The sequence below is a fragment of the Felis catus genome, chromosome A1 (genome assembly GCF_018350175.1).
Source record: "Felis catus isolate Fca126 chromosome A1, F.catus_Fca126_mat1.0, whole genome shotgun sequence".
Taxonomy (NCBI): domain Eukaryota; kingdom Metazoa; phylum Chordata; class Mammalia; order Carnivora; family Felidae; genus Felis; species Felis catus.
The window spans coordinates 237,845,685-237,864,065 of NC_058368.1; positions in this window are offsets into that span (position 1 = coordinate 237,845,685).

The following is an 18,381-nucleotide window of genomic DNA, read 5'->3' on the forward strand; positions in this document are numbered from 1 at the left end:
CTTGTCTGGTCGAGCCCTTGGGCCGCTCAACAGATTAGCGGAGGGTTTTGTTTGAGAAACACGTTCCAGCGCTTGCCCCACCTGAAGTCCTACAGACCATCCCTGCTTTCTCGGGTGCAGCGTGGGGGAGAGATGGGGAGACACCTACAAGACGCTGGCCGTGGTGAAGCCAGGATCCAGACAGCGTGTCATCTGTGTGCCCAGAAACAGGAAGCTCCGTTCTGCCTGCAGCTTGAAAGAAAATACACAGTCAAGTGCGGGACTTTGCACTGGCCGGTCCCAGCCCTTCTTCAATCCCCGGATTGGGGGACACGCGGTGGACACACAGGCCCTTGGGACAGAACAATTGCTACTGAAGTGAGGTAGCAGGGAGCCCTGTGTGCACGGTCTGGGCCCCGCAGTTCCAGGCACTCAGCTAGTCCCCACAGGGCTCTGGGCCCCCACCGTGCTCCCATCACGAGCTCAGTGTGAGGACACGTCCCTGTGGCACCAGGCGTGGCCTGTTGGGGGCTGGACTGAGGACCGGGGTGACACCAAGTGGGGTCTGTGTCCCCCAACAGTGAGAGGGAAGCAGTGGGTGAGGGTCCTGGTAGGGAGACCAAGCCCACAGGCGGACTGCATGAGCCCCTGAGGCAGGAGGCTGGGGCAGGGAGCCTCCAGACGGGGCAGCAGGGACCTGTATCCCGAGGGGTCTCCTCTTTGCTTTGGGGTGTGAGCCAGGGGGGCACGGGTTGAACTTGTTCTTGCTAGAAGGAGCCATTTGCACACCTCCAGTGAGCGGTGGGCAGTGTGACACGGGGCCCTTCTCCCCAGGGTCACTGGACAGTGTCCAGCACCCGCCAGTGGTCAGCACCCGGGAGCTCTGCCAGCTGTCACCCTGCTCCCCCTCCCGGCTACACCTGTCCCTACTCCATCCACGTCCGCTGGCGCTCGCCCAGCTAAGTTGTTTGAAACCTGGGCCAGATCTTGGAAGGCAAAACGGTCAGAGACTGAGCCCACCTGACGTTCGTAGGTCGAGCTCACCACGGTTCCTTCCTCCACTTTTGGACGCACGTCGTCCGTGCTGGTGCTTGCTCGCCACTCGCGACCCACGGGCTGCGAGAAGGCAACTCTTTCAAGGGCCCAGTCTGCAGGACGTACACAGACGATCGTGGCGAGATGTGATAAGGTCATGACAGAGGACGCAGCCCCCACAGGCGGGACCAGGGGGGTGCCTGGAAACCACAAATGCTCAGGCGCCGATGCCCGAGACGTGAGGCGGAAAGGGGCTCACAGTGAACCTCAAAAGAATCTCAGGGACAGATCGGGGATTTTGTGGGGACATGAAGGTTGGAGCTTCACCCAGATGGCAGAGGCTAATGAGACCATATTCCTCGGGACACAGAGTGCAGGGTGTAGGACAGTGTCACCTGTGGCATCTGGAGTCAGTCCAGGAGGGCAGCCTGGAGGAGGGGCCTGTGAGGAAGCTGCCGCTACAGCCCGGAGTGGGAGGGTGGGGCAGGGGACAGGGGAAATGATTCACAGATGTCATCTTGGGACCTGGTTTGGATTGGATGGGGTGCGGGGAGGAGGGGAGACAGGAACATGGGCTCCAGGCGACAGGAGGACACCTGAAGGTCGTGGGCTCAGAACCTGTATCTGCAGGGAGAGCAGGGCCTCCTGGGTGAGTCTGTGAGGGCCGGGAAAGACACCAGTGGCTGGCGGGGCCTGAGCTGGCCAGTCCCGGCTCTTACCCGCTGTCCTGTCCCCATCCCAGTCCCACCACGGACAGCAGGCCACCCACTCCCGCCTCCCAGAGGGCCAGCCGCAGGACGTGTCCAGTGGGAAGGACGGACAGGGCCGGGAGGAGACCTGCCAGCTGCGCTGGGCGGTGGGCCAGCGGGAAAGCGGTGCGGGCAGGTGGTCCCCAGGCGAGGCCCTCGGTCCCAGCGCCCACTCTGGGGGCAGAGGCGGGGCCAGCGTGGCAGGCTGGCGGGGCTCAGAGTGCGAGCGAGGCCCGAGGGCAGGCGCACCGCCCCAGGCTGGGTCAGGGCCTCTGACCCCACGACGTCCCGGGAGAGGCCAAGAGGCCGGGCGACGCTGCCCAGAACCAGGAAACCAACGGGGAGGGAGTGGCCACCAGACAGCCTGGGGCGTTCCTGTGCACAGTCGCAGTCCCCAGGCAGCCACACGGCTCGCACTCGGCTCCGTGGGCCCCAGTGGAAAGGCGTGTCTTGTGGCCACCGGGGCTCGTGCTGTCACCCTCACCATGGATGTCACACATCCCGCAGAGAAACTGACCCCCGTCACGGGGGCTCTGCCATGTCCCGACACCCCACGTGTGCCACTCGTGCCACTAAGGCCCCCGGGAGGGCCGTGCTGCCAGGACCATTGCACAGATCCACACACTGAGGCTCGAATCGGAGCTGCCGCCGTGCTCAAGGCCAAGGGATGGGGAGGGGTCGGCCAGCCCGGCCCGGGTTCCGCTCTCACTCAACAGAGCCCGCTGCTCTGCCCGTTCTGGGTGCACCGTGTCTCGGGAGCCCGGGGCTCAGGCGGGCCAAGCCCCACGGGGACCTCCGTGGCTCCACCAGGACGGCGGCCGCCATCCCTGCGAGGCCCGGGCCCGGTGGGGCAGGGCGGGAGGGACGGTGTCTGGAGCTGCACCCATCATCCCTGCCCTTCCGAGAGCAGCCAGCTGCTGTCCTCCAGGACGGCCAGCTCTTGGGTCACAGCCTCCGTCCGGGGCTGAGCAAAAGCAAAGGCACAGGCCCGTGGTTCCGTCTCGCGGTGCCTCTTGACGGCCCACCGAGGCACCGTCTCCCCGGATGCCTCCTCATGTGCCGGTTCCGGGGAAAGCCCGAGGGGGACAGGCAGGCACCCACCGGGGTCTTCAGAGAGCGGGGGACACGCAGGACCCACCGGGCCCTCCCGTCACTCAAGGACCTTCTGACGAGTCCCCTTAAGTGAGCCCCGGGTTTGTGGACGTTGTGATAAAAGCTGAGTCCCTCCCAGAGCACCCAGGACACCCGAGCCAGGAGAGGACGTGCCGCTGGGTCTGTCTCTGCCCAGAGACACTGTCAGCGACCCCTCCACGCATCCAGAAACGCAGGTTCTCGACAATAATGATAAAACAAAAAAGGATGTGTTCTGTCTGGAAGGTGTTCACTCCGTCAAACCACTTTTGAAACCTGATAATAGAAAGGAAAGGCAGGAAACAGAGCCTTTAGGAAACCTGGATGCGTTTCCCCCGAAATCCCCCAGGACAGATGAGCAAACAGTGCTCTCGCCCCAGCAGGCTCCTCTGCTGGCTCGTTAATCACAGCCTGTTACTGTAATTTTAATGAATGTTTATCTTATTTTCTTTGTGTAATCCAATTACTTTTGTGTTTTCAGCCAGCATCAGGGATCTCTCCGTTTCCAGAATTCTGCCAGTCAGACCACTTTCGATGGGAACAATTCAATTCATTATCATTAAGCTCCTACTTTTCATACGACTTTGGGGGGAAATCCGGGAAGGCGACGCTGCGCGGTCCAGCCCCCGCACGGCGCAGGGGAGCGGCGATCTGTTCTGAGCACCTGAGCCGTCCCATGCCACCGTCCGCCGGGCCCCCTAATGACGTTCTGAGCTGCCAGCTCATTAACAACCCCGCGTCTGGCAGCCCCGCTTGGCGGGGAGGACGCTGACAGTCGGGCTTGAAGCCTGCGAGAACGTGCAGCCTCGCGGGTCACGTACGTGGCCTGCTAGTGCCACTGCCGTGCTCGGCTGGGGAGCCAGGGCGGGCACGGTCTCGGCGCACTGCGCATGCACGTGTGCATACTGGGGGCACGTGCGTGTACACGTGTGCATGTGAACTCGTGTGTGCATGTGCACGTATGTGCGTGCACGAGTACATGTGTGCACATGCATACATTGAGTGTTCATGAGCACATGTGTGTTCATGTATGTGGATGCATGCTCGCCTGTGTGTGCATGTCCATGTGTGCGTGGGTGTGCACATGTGTGCGTGTGCACGTTCGTGTGTGTGTACACATGTGTGCGCATGTGCAGGTTTGTGCTGCGTGCATGTGTGCGTGCACGTGTGCATACTGTGGGCACGTATGTGCACACGTGCACATGTGAATTCATGTGTGTGTGCATGCATGTGTGTGCATGTGTGTGCACATGTATACATGTGAGTGTTTGTGTACTGTGTTTGTGAGCACACGTGTGTCCATGTATGTGCATGCATGTTCGCCTGTGTGCATGTCCACGTGTGCGTGGGTGTGCACATATGTGCATGTGCACATTTGTGTGTGCGTACACATGTGTGTGCATGTGCAGGTGTGTGCGGCATGCCTGTGTGTGTGCGTGTGCACATGTGTTCACAAGCACTTGTGTACATGTGCACCTGCACTCGTCACAGGAGGCATGCCCTTCTGCTGATCCCTCCCCCACACCCCCATGACCACGCTCGCTGGACGGGCCACCGCTACTATCGCTCCAGGGACAGGGCGGCCGCGATCCCGTTCCCTCAGGCCAGTCGAGAGACAACAGTGGCCGTTGCCACGGGATGGACTCACACTGCTATCACCCGGTTTCTGTTTCTCTCTCAGGACGAGGGCTCAGAGCGGGACACCAGGAACCTTGCCTCCACCCCCCCCCCATACCTGCCAGCCCTGGTCTCTGCCCCTCCCTCTCGTGCACACACCTGCTTCTCCACAGAAACTCTCTTCTGCTTCGCTCTTTCAGGGGTGGAGTTATGCCCCTGCTGGCAGACTGGGGGGATTCGGCGGGTAATTGAGAGCACATCTCAGAGCCTTCGAGCTGCCTAACAGGCCCTCGGACACCGGAAGACATGGTTAAGAATAACCCAAGGCCTGGATGGAGGGAAACAGAAAGGGGGAAACAAAATATCCTCTAAATGCCAAGTGATCTTGTGTAGGCAGCAGAAGTAATTGAGAACCACGATTACCCCGCAGTGGTCAGCAAATTGCCCAGGAGGTTAAGGTCTACGACCTCCAACGCTTACCGGAGGAAGTCATCAGGGCCCGGCGTGGCTGCGTTGTGATGGCTGGATTCGCGGGAAGACAGAAGCGGAGTTTACCTAGAAGTGCCTAGTTTAAGAATGGAAGTTCATGGGGCGCCTGGGTGGCGCAGTCGGTTAAGCGTCCGACTTCAGCCAGGTCACGATCTCGCGGTCTGTGAGTTCGAGCCCCGCGTCAGGCTCTGGGCTGATGGCTCAGAGCCTGGAGCCTGTTTCCAATTCTGTGTCTCCCTCTCTCTCTGGCCCTCCCCCGTTCATGCTCTGTCTCTCTCTGTCCCAAAAATAAATAAACGTTGAAAAAAATTAAAAAAAAAAAAAAAAAAAAAAGAATGGAAGTTCATGAGGAATGGGGCACCTGGGTGGCTCAGTCAGTTGAGCGTCCGACTTTGGCCCAGGTTGTGATCTCACAGTCTGTGAGTTCGAGCCCCGCGTCGGGCTCTGTGCTGACAGCTCAGAGCCTGGAGCCTGTTTCGGATTCTGTGTCTCCCTCTCTCTCTGCCCCTGCCCTGCTCATGCTCTCTCTCTCTCTCTCTCTCTCTCTCTCTCTCTGCCAAAAATAAATAAACATTAAAAATTAAGAAAAAAAAGTTCATGAGGAAGAAGTGCAAAGATTAAGGGTTTCAGGAGGTAATAAATGCTAAATTATGGAACATTCCTGGCAAGTAGCCATTGGAAAAGAAAGTTCTCTTGCAATCCTGTCGTACCCAGTGGCTGCATTGACGACGTGTGTGACTGGCGGGCAGTCCCAAGCATTTCACGATGACAGCCAGTGGGGTGACCACCCACCCTGACTGTCTGATAGGACTTCTAATCCACCGGCCCTGACTTGGGCTTGACCCGGTCGCTTCTGTTGGTACACGTATTGGGAACAAACACCTTTCACCAAGGGTCTGCCAGAGTGAGTGAGCCCGGCACAGGGTCAGAGATCCTTGCTGGAACCTTAAACATGCCGTGTATCCTGACGCAAGAATCAGCCTCAGTTTCCTCAAACGTCCCTGAAACATATGATGATGAAGTCCACGTCGCTTAAACTCCAAAGTACTAAGCAGAAAAGCACTTGGTGTGTTTCCGCATATTTTTATTATAACACAGCAAAGAAGCCCTGAAGAGGTTTAGAGCCCACACGTCCACGGAAACCCACGGTGTGCAGACAGGTCATGGGAGGCGTGTCGAGACGGGGATTCTGGTTCAGTGGGTGAACTTCTAGCCAGCCCTCTGGCGACGCTCGTGCTGCTGGGCTTGGACCAGAACGGGGCTCGCAGAGGTCAGAGAGCCAGCCACGGCCCACCGGGCTCTTCCCGCCTTATCCGGCCAGGACCACGTCACACGGCCAAAGCGTATATCACACCTGGCTCCGTGCCCAACACGCAAAAAGCTGGTGGCAAATACCAGCTATCACGAACAGTGTTGGGTTTTTCCACTCAGTCATTGGGTGGTGCTAGATATATACTAACATCTTGATCTTGGTGAAAATATTACTTATTTCATAAACCTAAATTGCTATTTTATTTTCAAAAGTATATGTAAATTAAAACTTATTTTTCAATGACCTGAAACTTATTATTTGATAGTAAAACATTAAAGAAATAAGCTATGGTATTTTATTTCTATGGATTTGAAGCATTCTGTGTGCCTAATTAGATTAATTTCCCCAGAAGCTGTTTTTCCAATATCCTTATCTATGAAAACAATATCACTTAATTACAGAATAAAGCCATCGCCGTGTTATTTGATTTCTCCGTTCACAAATGTATCGCGGACTGTCAAATATCACTGCATCAGGTGTAAGAGTTATCCCTACAGGTGGGCGCTCTTCCTTGATAAAACGAATACACTTCTGACTTGAAGTCCTTTCCTTTAAAGCTGTCCTCTCTATGTACTTCACAGTCCTGCGTCCCTTAGGGATAAAAGCTGGAATTTGGGGTGTAGCGTCGTACAACTGGAACTGTACGGAGTTGGAGGGCGTCCTTTCAATACGAGTATTCAACACCGGCTCTTAGCCCTTACTGCATGGTAGAATCCTTGGGGAATTCCTAAAAATGCCACTTCCTGGTCCCCACCCAAAGACCCTGACCTAAGGGGTGAGGCCCCACTTGGAGATCCTTTGCAATTCTTAATAGGATGCGGAGTTTAGAACCACGGCTGCGGGAGAATCCTCTGCTGTGCTTTAATGTTTTTCCCCATATCACGTATGTCCGGGAAGTACCAGTGAGTGGCCTCTTCCTGGGACAGCTGTTACGGTCAGGTGCACTGGGGCAAGCAAATCTTTAGCCCCATTCCATTTTCCGATTCCAGAGATGCACAGTGTGCATAAAAGCTGTCCACTCTCCATGTGCATTTGTTTTAATACAAAAAGTGCCAGAATATTTTGCTGCTGTCTTTGAAGGACTTAGGGAGTAAGGAGAAAAAGTTCCATAAACACTAAAGATTCTTCCACCTCAGGGCTTTGGTCTATTGTAAACAAACATCTACACGCTTTGGGAACTTTACAGAGCTCAGGAGACCTGGAGCGAGCATTTGGTTAAAGAGGAAGCCTGTACAGCAAACTCAGCCCGGGCAGCTCACTCCCAGAACACGAGCCAAACGGGAGGACCGTGGGTGAGGAAAGAAGTGTCGTACCTTAGCAGTAATAATGAGTTCCACCCCAGACCAATAGATTAAAGACGTACCTAATTGCAACAGCAAAACAACCCAAAAAATGTACCGAAAAGAATAAAGGAAACCACGGCTCTTCCCACCCGACGTGACACTCCACTTTACCCAGGGAACAGTGAGCCAGCTTCTCGGAACGAGACATCGCAGAACGACGTCCACACGTGCAAGGGCCACTCTGCTGCTTCCGGTTCTACTGGTAGAAAGTAAGCCCCTGAACTCTTGTTCAAGACTTGACATCGGTCTCTGTTTTCTTCACTTTGGTCAACAGCACCACTCCAAACGCTTCGCTTCCAGCTTCGGTGACACGCTGTGGACGTCTGTCACCGCCATCCCCTGGGGACAGACTGTCCTCGGACCTGCGTGCTGTACTGATCAAGCCCGCTGCCTCCCAAGAAGCGCTGAGATCTCATGGGATGGGACTCCTCCTGCTAGGACCTTCCCCCACCAGCCTTCTGCAGCCAGAACCACTAAGTCATTCCCGAACGAATACTAACACCTACTCTGCATCTTCTGTGTTAAAGAAATACTACCCAACACACACGCTAAAAATGTTATCTTTAATTATGTTTTATGTTTGCACAAAGTTTACACAATTGTTTTATGTTTTCATCTGTGTATTTGCTTCAGTGTTATCTCTTTTAAATTATAAACTAGGAGGCAGGGACGCATTTTTAAATAATGTTTGCACAATACTTAGCCTAAATCTCAATGAGATGAACAAGGTCAGATCAAATCATCTATGACAGTGGAAGCATGCGCATTTTTCCAAATCAACATTCAAAATGGTTATTATAACGTATCTCTTGTCCATGCAGGTATCAGCAGCTGACGTCTCTTCAGTGTTGGCTACATGTGTGTCTTTTAAAAATGCATTTGTTCCTTACAGTGTAATCAAGGCGGGTACTGTTATTACCTGTCCGACAGACAAGGGAGGTCCTTGAGGCATGGGACTGATTTGTCCAGGTTTATGCAGCTAGCACATGGTGGGGCAAGATTTGAACCTAGGACCTGGGTTCTGAAACTTGCTCCCTAACTACCTCACTTACGTTCTCAGCATCCATATGACATCCATATTCGTTTTCTCAGCTGGCTCAAACCAACACCCAAGAGCCACCCAGACGTGTCTCACCGTGTGGCAGCTTAAGTCTTTGAAGCCACGGGAGTCTCTCTCCTGCCGGTTGGCTAAGGGGAGTCTTATGCAACGTAACGTAATCATGGGAGCAACATCCGCCATTTCTGTTATATCCAACCGGTTAAAAGCAAGTTGAAGATTTCACCCACACTCAAGGGAGGAGATTGTACAAAGGCGTTACTCTTCGGGGACCTCCCCAAGGTGTTTCTTCCATATTATTATTATTAAGGGAAAGATGTCAATGCCAGAACCTCACAGACTTGGGGCACTGGGACAGATTTAAGCTCCATTAAATAGCAACTTCTCTCTTTGAGATTCAAGGAATGCACTCCTGGACAGATCGTTGGATGCTAGGAGAGCTGGGCTCTCTCGTGGACTCTGTCACTGACACACACCTGGTGAGCACAGTGACCGACACCAGATAGGAAAACCAAAACGCCATTGGTTCGGTGAGTTGGGGGTAGGCTGGAGAGCTTGGAGGAAGTTCCAGGACATGGGATGGTCTGGGCGGGTGATAAAAGGCATCGACGTGTACCAAAGAGGAGTGAGGGGAGACGCAGGGGTGTTCACACGGGGAGCCCTGGGAGGATGGAGGCGGGCGGGAGGAAGGTGCAGGTGGGCTCAGGAAGGAGGGCAGTGGTCTGCGGAGAGAGAGAAGGACTCAGAGTCTGGTGGTTGAGGACAGAAAAGAGACATCTGTGCCCAAAGACTGGGGTGGTCGCTTTGCACGAGAGTCACTAGAAACAAGGTCCCTATCACGCATTTTCAACCTTAGTGATTTAAGCTTCTTATTAAAAATCAGCCGAGATCGCTGTCACTACGTCCTGCTTTGACTGTGCGTGTGGGCTGGCATCTCGGGTGGGTCCCCCGTCCCCGCTGCCCACACTTCCACGCGAGTGGGTCGTCTGCTCTCCACAGCTCTTATTCTTGCCCCCTACCTGGAAGCTGGCTCCCATCTGCTTGTATCGCCATGGCGTTCGAATGATCGCAACACTGACTGCACTTCCCTTTACGGAACCCTAAAGAAAAACACAAGCTGTCTTGGGTGTCCCGTGCGGCCAGCCTCGTCTGTCTTGCGCTCTGTCCTACATGAGCACAGGAGAAATTTGTGGGTCGTTACAGGATCCTTAACATTCTTACAGTCCCTTAGTTCACCCATATAAAAATCTTTAATTACTGCAATAAAGAAGGGGGCGCATATTATCGGCAGCACATCTTGCTTTCTCTTCTGTAAGTCCCTCCCTGGGGCCCTATAATTGCTTTAGCCAACCATTAACCCAAAGCAAGGAACTAATAGAGAGTATATTATTGTTTAAATAATGCATTCGCCTTGAATATACAATTGTGGAGCGTGGAGGGAGAGCCAGGAGAGGAATATCATTCAGCACAGACCCTCAGCAGGTGAGTATCTTCAACGTTCTCCTTCCAGAGGGCTCTGAAAATAATCCGTCCGCTTCCTTAGCCCCATCGTGAATAAGCTTGTGTCTGAACGTGAGCGGGGCCAGGGATTCATGAACTTGCATCTTTTCGCTTGTCCCAATGTCCCACAGAAGCCTCTTACTCATTGATTAACCAGTGACCTCCATCAGTGCCTAACACACGGGGGTAAAAGTCTGCGCGGAAGCATCGTCCCGGAAGAAAGATGTTTGCCTTTGTTGAGCAGCCGGGTTTCAATCGCATTTAGCAGATATTTACTGAGAGCCCGTGATGGGCTAGACGCTGTGGAGTTACAACGATGAATGGGCTGGAGGCTTTAGCCTTGAGTATTTATAATCTAGTCAGGGGGAGAGATAAGACAGTCCCCAGGACAGCATCACACGTAGTCCAAGACCCGTGTTCGGCTGAGTCCATGCACCGACCGCCCAGCTCAGCCTTGAGGGATGGGCAGCGTGCCGGCCAATCAGGGCCCAGGAGACAGGCCGGCCAGTGCTCTGACAGCTCCTGGGAGCTCAAGGCCACCAGTGGCCGAAGCAGAGAGAAGAATCCGGCAGCTCCACCACGGAGGTGCTCGGCGGGCAGGTGGGAGTCTGCTCTCGCCGGCTGGCAGGGAACGGGGGACCGGTGAGGTGCTCCTGGGCAGCAACTCTATCCTCAGAGTCGCACTGGAGGTGGTGAGGTTGGAAGAAGCCAGATTCGATCAGATGCTACGACAGAGACCAGATGGGAACGATGTCTCATTCTTATAAATTGCGCTTGAAATTATCATCTCCTCTCCTGCCGATAAGAAAACTGAGCTCAGGGGTGCCTCGGTTGCTCAGTGGGTTGAGCATCCAACTTCAGCTCAGGTCATGATCTCGCGATCTGTGAGTCGGAGCCCCGCATCGGGCTCTGTGCTGACAGCTCGGAGCCTGGAGCCCGCTTCGGATTCCGTGTCTCCCTCTCGCTCTGTCCCTCCCCCACTCACCCTCTGTCTCCCTCTCTCTCTCTCAAAAATAAATAAACATTAAAAAACAAAAAAAGAAAACTGAGTTCAGATGGGTAAAATGCCATCGGTGGAGACGACACACGTATAAGGCAGCACTGGAAGCCAGGCAGCATGTCCTAATGAAGGGCCACGCGAGGAGACGTCAGCAGAGCCCATGGCCGGAGTGACACCACGGTCCAAGGGCTGGAGGCAGAGGCTGAGAGCCCCTGTGGTCCCCGGCTCCCCGTCACCCCCACCAGGGCCTGGCCAGACCGAGTGGGGAAGGATGAATGGGCTGAGAGGCTCACGGTGCAGGGGGTTCAGTTCGGCTCAGCCAAGCCTTCCGGGAAGTCCATCCTGACCAGGCTGGTCTGTCCCTTTGCACGGTGACACAGAGGTGAGGAAAACACAGCCCGCTTTTCTGGGGCTTCCACAGAGATTCCCAGTGGTGAAGGGACTGGAGACAGGGTCATGGCGTCCAGTGGATTGGAGCGGGCAACAAGCCCGTTGCCACCAGGGCAGATGGATAATCCAAGGACCCCTCAGCTGCCTGGAAACGGGGACGTCCCGGGTCACACCACCCTTTTAACCCTAGTGGATCGGCTGTCAGATCAACTTCACAGCCCAGGGCAGGTGCTGGTGACCAACATCACCGGAGCCTACGAAGGGACCCAGCTGGGAAGTCCCTGCTTCAGTCTTGCCCGCCATGCAGGGTCCCTGGAACAGCGCACAGACCTGCCAGGGCGGGAAGGCCCTCGCCTCTCCACCAGCTGATATTAGAGGGTTGTTTTTAGTTTTTTGTTTTTTGTTTTTTGTTTTTTGTTTTTTGTTTTTTGTTTTTTGTTTTTAAGAAGCAAAGTGCTGGCTGGGGAGGGAGGCCACCTGTCCAGGGTCCCAAGGACCACGTATCTCAATGGTCAAGACGGAACCAAGTTGCTGTGTCCCCGACACACAGATGGGAGGTCTGCTTCCCTCTGTCTCTGCTTTGCTTCAAGAGCCTGTGCTGATTTTAATCCCCAAATGGCCCAGTTGGCTTCTGAAAATAATGGAAAAGAAAATAATTAACAGCTGTCAGCGCAGAGGGGGGCAAACACCCAGCACTGTCTCTGGTGTCGATTTCTGGCTGGTGGTCATAAAAGCGATATTAACTCCAAAGTAAACTTGAACATTTAAATACATATTTTCAGCTCCTCAAAAGTTGCTGCCACAGTCTTGCTTTAGGGACGGCATCGCCACCCTTGCCCAGCACTGAGTCTCGTGTGCAGAAATGACCCCGCTGAACTTCGCAGAATTCGTTCAAACGTTCCACGTTTGTCCTTGTGGGGGTGGGTGACACGGGGAGACCCGCTCACGCCGGCGCTGCCGATGGGAACTTGTCACCTTTGCCTCCTGTTTATACTGAATCGCACAGCCGGAAAGGTGATGGGAAATCTACAAATGCACTGTCAGATACGTGCCAGGGACTAGACGTCCAGGGACACAGGGTGTAGACGGACAGAGGTGTGTGTCCGTGTGTGTGTGTTTTCTTGCTATTGACTCCCGAAGAATGAACCACTGGCTCAGGGTTTACAGCCCCGTGATGGTGGCCACACCTACATTCAAGGACCATGTGTCACTCTCTGCCTCAATGTTCACTCAAGGTGTTGATGGCATTTCAGAGGGTATCAGACAGAGAGCTCCGGAGAACAGGTGAGATAGGGAGACAGATTTACGGCAGGGACTTGTCTCTCAGTCCACACTAGGGATTGAGCTGGACGCCCAGGAGAGCCTTGCTGTGGCCTTCGTCTGAGTCTGAAAGCCGGGGAGCCAGGAGGGCCAATGGTGAAAGTTCCAATCTGAGTCCATGTCCGGAGGCCGTGATGGACCAGTGTCCCAGCTGTGTGACAGTTGGAGAGGGAAGAGGAGGAGACTAGTGTCCCAGCTGTGTGACAGTCGGGGGAGGGGGGAGAGGAGGAGACCAGTGTCCCAGCTATGTGACAGTCGGGCGGGGGGGAAGGAGGAGGAGACCAGTGTCCCAGCACACAAATTTCATCCTTTCCAATTGTATGCGTCTAATTTGTTTTGATTGCCTTATTACAGTAAGTGGGATTACTGACACAAAGGTGGGGGAAATAGTCATCTTTGCTTTTTTCTGATCGTGGTGGGAAAGGCCTGGGCTCACAACTAGGAATGACGTCAGCTGTAGAATCTTCATGGCTGCCTCTCGTCAAGTTTGTCCCCTCTACTCTGAGTCTGCTGACAGCTTCTACAGTGAGTGGTGTTGGATTCCGTGAAATACTTTTTCTGGATCTATTAGATATCAGGTCATTTTTATCCCTTACTCTACTAATATACGTTACGTGATTTGATTTTTTATTTAAAAGATCAGCTCTCTTGTTGGTATTATCAACAAAATAAAATTGTATAGATTTTAAAGTGTATAATGTGGTGTTTTAATATATCTTGTGTAATAAGTAACACAACCAAGTTCATTAATATATCACTCACCTCATATAAGTACCTTTTTGTGAGCCCTGAGAACACTGAAGGTGATGTTTGGACTTAAACCAAAAGTGTGTTCCCACTTTGACCTGGTGCACAATCTATTTTCTATGTTGTTGGATTTAACTTAATAATACTACGTGCGTGTGAGTGTGTGTTTTATATATGTTTAAATTGTAAACTTGCATTGATTTATCTTCATATGGAGAATTCTGACGTGCTTGGGTTGCAAGTATTTTCTTCTAGAGAGATTTTCCTTTGCTTCTATCATTTGCTTAGGATGCATATCAACCTAGTATCTCCTTAATTCAATTTATTGATCTGGATTTCTTATACTCTACGAGTAGTTAAAATGTGAAATGTCATTCTATCAGAAGGTACAATATGGGCACATGTTTTTAATACATTATTTTCTCTCCTAGACTTATGACGCCATTGAAAACTTAGGACTTTATTCTCATGTCCCTGTGGCAGATACTAATAGTTGCCTATCCCATGTTTATTTTCTCTTCTTCCCTACTTAAAGAATTTGATCCTGGGTGTATACTTACAAATAACTAGAAAATGACATGTTCAGGCTCCACTGCAAATAGGATTGGTTGATGCAACAGACTTCTGGCCGAGGACACACGTGTAGGATTTTACCTGATGGAAACTCCTGGGAAGCTGTCATTCCCTTGACCGAGAGAGACAGATTTATCTTGTGTGCACAAGTAGACTGAAGTGATGTCCAGGTCTTCCATGGAATCATCTAGACACCCTAGTGGCCCTGGACTGATGACCTCTAGACTTATCGTTAGTCATTTAAGCCTCCATGGCGTGCGTGGTTCCTCTAAGAACCTCCGAGGTTGGCAGCCTTCCACTGATGGCTCAGTTGGAGGCGGAGCCTTGGTCTACTCCACTCCACTGCTCAGACCAGACCTTGGCCATTTGGGAAAACTGGGGACAAAAAAACAGTGCCTGTCTTCTGATTCCTGGAGTCGGCAAAGACCCTTAGGTCAGCCTGGACTCACTTCGGTTTTAACTCCTGTTCTTCGGCTTTGGAACATTCTCCGCGGAGGAGTTAGTCTCTCCGTACCTGTGTCACTGGCAGGTGAGGGTTCACTGTGTTGGTCCGTGTAGAGAACAGAACGCCACGGTCCCCACGGTCCGCCTGAGGATCCGTGTGCTAGCGGGGGCCGTGGGTTCACACAGGGTGTGCAGATGGGACTAGAGTTTCAACCTCAGTCTGGCCTATGGATGCCGCTTCTTCCTGAGCGGGTCCTTACTCTTGGAGACCGACTCAGAGTGCGGTGAGCCTGAGGTCCAGTAGACCAGCCTGAAGCAGGGGGATGAGGGTGGTGACAGAGGAACGCTAGGGGAGATGGCATGAAGAGACCGGAAGAGGAGAAGCCAGGGAGAGAGATGGAGAAAAGACAGCCAGGAAGCACGTGTTCAGCCAGACGTTACCGTATTGACGCGACGTAGAGACAACTGGTATTTAGGCTGCTTACAAGCAGCTGAGCATCGCATCCAGCATTACTAACGTGCTGCCTACAGAAAAGGCAATAAAAATGGGAAGCGTGAGCAATTCTTGGAAACTCCAACCAAAAAGGGGATACCCAGGAAAGTCATGTTTCCGGCCTGGGTCACCCGATCGTCGTTGGATTAAATTAACTGGGAATATAATTGTGTGCCAGTCTGCAAAGGGTGACCTCTCCTCTCAGGCAAAGCTCCCCTCTGTGGCGGGGACTTGGAAAAGAGGAATAAATACATTAAAATACTTCCCTGGGTGCTTGGAGAATTTGCAGGGTAATGTCTGTAATGAACTCTAAGCTTCTTAAAAAATAATCCTTGCAAAATCACACAGGGAGACTCATTATAACGGTGTCCTCAGGAGTAGCCGGGCCAGGTGAGTCGTATGTGGCGTTATAATGATGTCCTGGTAGTATGCAGAGAAACAGACTCCTGTGGACGCCGTTCAAACAGCCGTTCTGTTGCACAGAAGCCAGGAAGGTCACCTGGCCCCCCGACTGAGAGGGGCTCGCCGACCCGCCTGGCACCTGTGCCGTGGGCTTTGTGTACAGGTATCTCTAAATCTCCCCTTGTGTGTTTAACAAACTCTTGGTGAACTCCTTCTTTGTGCCAGGGTGTGAAGGGAGGAGCCCTGGTCTTCAGGTCACTGACAGCGTCTCATGGTAACGCTCATATCTAAACACAAACAGGTGAGCCACTGACCCAAACAGACTCCTGTAAGCACTGTGATTTCCACTGTGTCTGTGTGTGTCGGGGGGCGGGGGCGGGGGCGGGGGTTACTCCAAAGGGCGCCACAGATCTTGGAGAGGCAGGGACCTGGGAGTACATGCGATGTCCCCACGGCTGTGCTTATGAGCCCCAGGGAAACAGGAGGCACCGTCCCCACGCGCCCAGGAGCGTGTGTCTCCGGGGCCAAGTTCTCAGATGGTTTCCATTTTGAGGCAGGAAGGCGACTGGCAGGTTTTCTAACTGATTCAACTACCTGACTGTTTAAGTGCACCTTGACTCTTCTGCCTCAGTTTCCCTGTCTGTGGGGTGGGCAGACCGCTGTGGTGATTCGGCACTCTGGCAAGTGCCCTGTTCCGTGTCTGGGGCCACGTGATTACTCCTCCTGGATTTCAGCAGCTCTTTGGTTTCTTAGGCAGCAGGTGGGGGCGGAGCCACGGGGGCTGGCTGTTCAGGTGAGACCGACCTTGACCCAGTGCGACGCTGGGGCGCCCTGCCATTTTGTGACACTCTCAGCATCTCTCTGTCAAAGCTCCCCGAGCTTGCGGCCGTTCGGACGGACTTGTGGAGCTCACGTGCAGGGCACGGCAAGGCTGTCCCCGCGCGCCTGGGACTCTGCTGCTGATTCCCGGCGCCCCCGAGACGCTGCTCGGGGCTGAGGACGTGACGGGCTGGAAGACGCAGAAAGCCCAGCATGGCACCCCATCGCCAGATTTTAACAGTTACCTGGAAAAACCTCAAACCTTTTACATGCAATTTTCAACGTGAGATTCATTTTAATTTCAATGAACTCGTGTGCACTCACGTCTTTGTTTAATTCCTGCACCACCCGAAGATCCGGGCTGGATGGGAAGGGATTTGAGCTGCCTCTGCTTCCCGTCCCCCAAGGTTTTTGTCTGCACGCATTCTCCCAAACTGTCCCCGCCGTGTCCGAGCGCTCCCTTAGCTGAGGATCGCTAATTAGCTGGGCTCCGGGTGAGGCTGGGCCGTCACGGGCGTGCCTCCCTCCCCACGCTTCCTCCCTCAGTAATAATTAAAAACCAAGGGCCAGATAGTTATACCATTTTGCAGAGACCAGGGTCCACAGTTTCCCTGGAAATGTCAAGAGTGCGTAAGGTGTGATTCTTCAAAGCATCCCCGGAAAGTTTGCAGGCTCTGGATGTGGCTTCAAGAATTTAAATGAGTTCTGTATTCAAATGACCAAGTAAGAGGGCTTTATGGGAGCAGAGGGAGAATGCATGGGTCGCAGCCACCAGAGGAACTTGAACTACACTTAAAACGCATCCCTCGAGGAGGGACACAATTTTTTTTCTTCATATCCAAGTGAGTCATTATTTGTTTTATTTGTATCAGAGTTACATAATTTTTAATAAGAGCTACAGAGGACAATTATAAAAATTAAGCTAGATGGACGCCTCCTTCTTCAACAGTTTCATCTTACTAAAGAGAATTCTAAAAATACTTTCCCAGCACAAGTGTAACATTTCGCTCTCAGAAATAGTTAAGCAGGAAGCGTGCTTTCTGCAGAATGAATTGTATCTTGCGCGGAGTTAGGGGAATCCACACCGATCCTAGGTGTCTAGAAACTTCTAAACCTCGACTATTTGGGTTTAAGTATGAAGCGTATGTAATATCACACACAGAGTTTACCGGCGAATATCTTGACTCTATACGTGGAAATCAACAAATGGACTGGGGTGACGCGTATAAAGTGTGGCCCTGACTCGGGCAGCACGGGCCCCAGCGGCCCTGTCCTGACGGGTCCCGCACCCGCCAAAGCAGCCCCACCTGGAACTTGAGGCTTGTGCAAATCACCTGCAGTCTCCAGCCCAGAAGATGGGCCGGTGCCCGGCACGTTGTGTTGCCCACACCCGGAGGGCATCCCGATGCAGCAGGAGAGGACCTGTGGGCTAGGACCCGAGCCACTGCTGATTGCTGGTCTCGCGACTAACGAGGGCCTGATGTCCACCCGTCAGCAGATCCTGAACGCGCGATCTTGTCCTCTGATCGCACACCCGGTGAGACAATTTGCCGGAATACATTTTTCTAGAGTTTTCCATCACATAATCGGGTCACTTACTGCCCCCTCGCAGAATTGAGAATCCGTCATTTTGGAGACATAAATGAATGGATCCCCTGTGAGGAAGACAAAGAACACAGGGACCCCCATTTGGTCCTTCATTCACCTTCAGACCCAGCCGGCTTTTTACATGATTATTATTATTATTATTATTACTATTGTTTATAGTGTAGTTATGTTTATATTATCATTTTATTTTATTTTTATTTTTAGTATTATTTTATAGTGACTTTTATCATATAGACCCTGATTCTTAGAACTCTCACATAGTTTATGTTTGGAGATACAGTAATTTCTTCAGTTCCTACGATATTCCAGGAAATGCTTCTCTCCTGGAAACAGGTCTTCAATAATAGACAGTAGCTTCAATAGTGGACAGTAG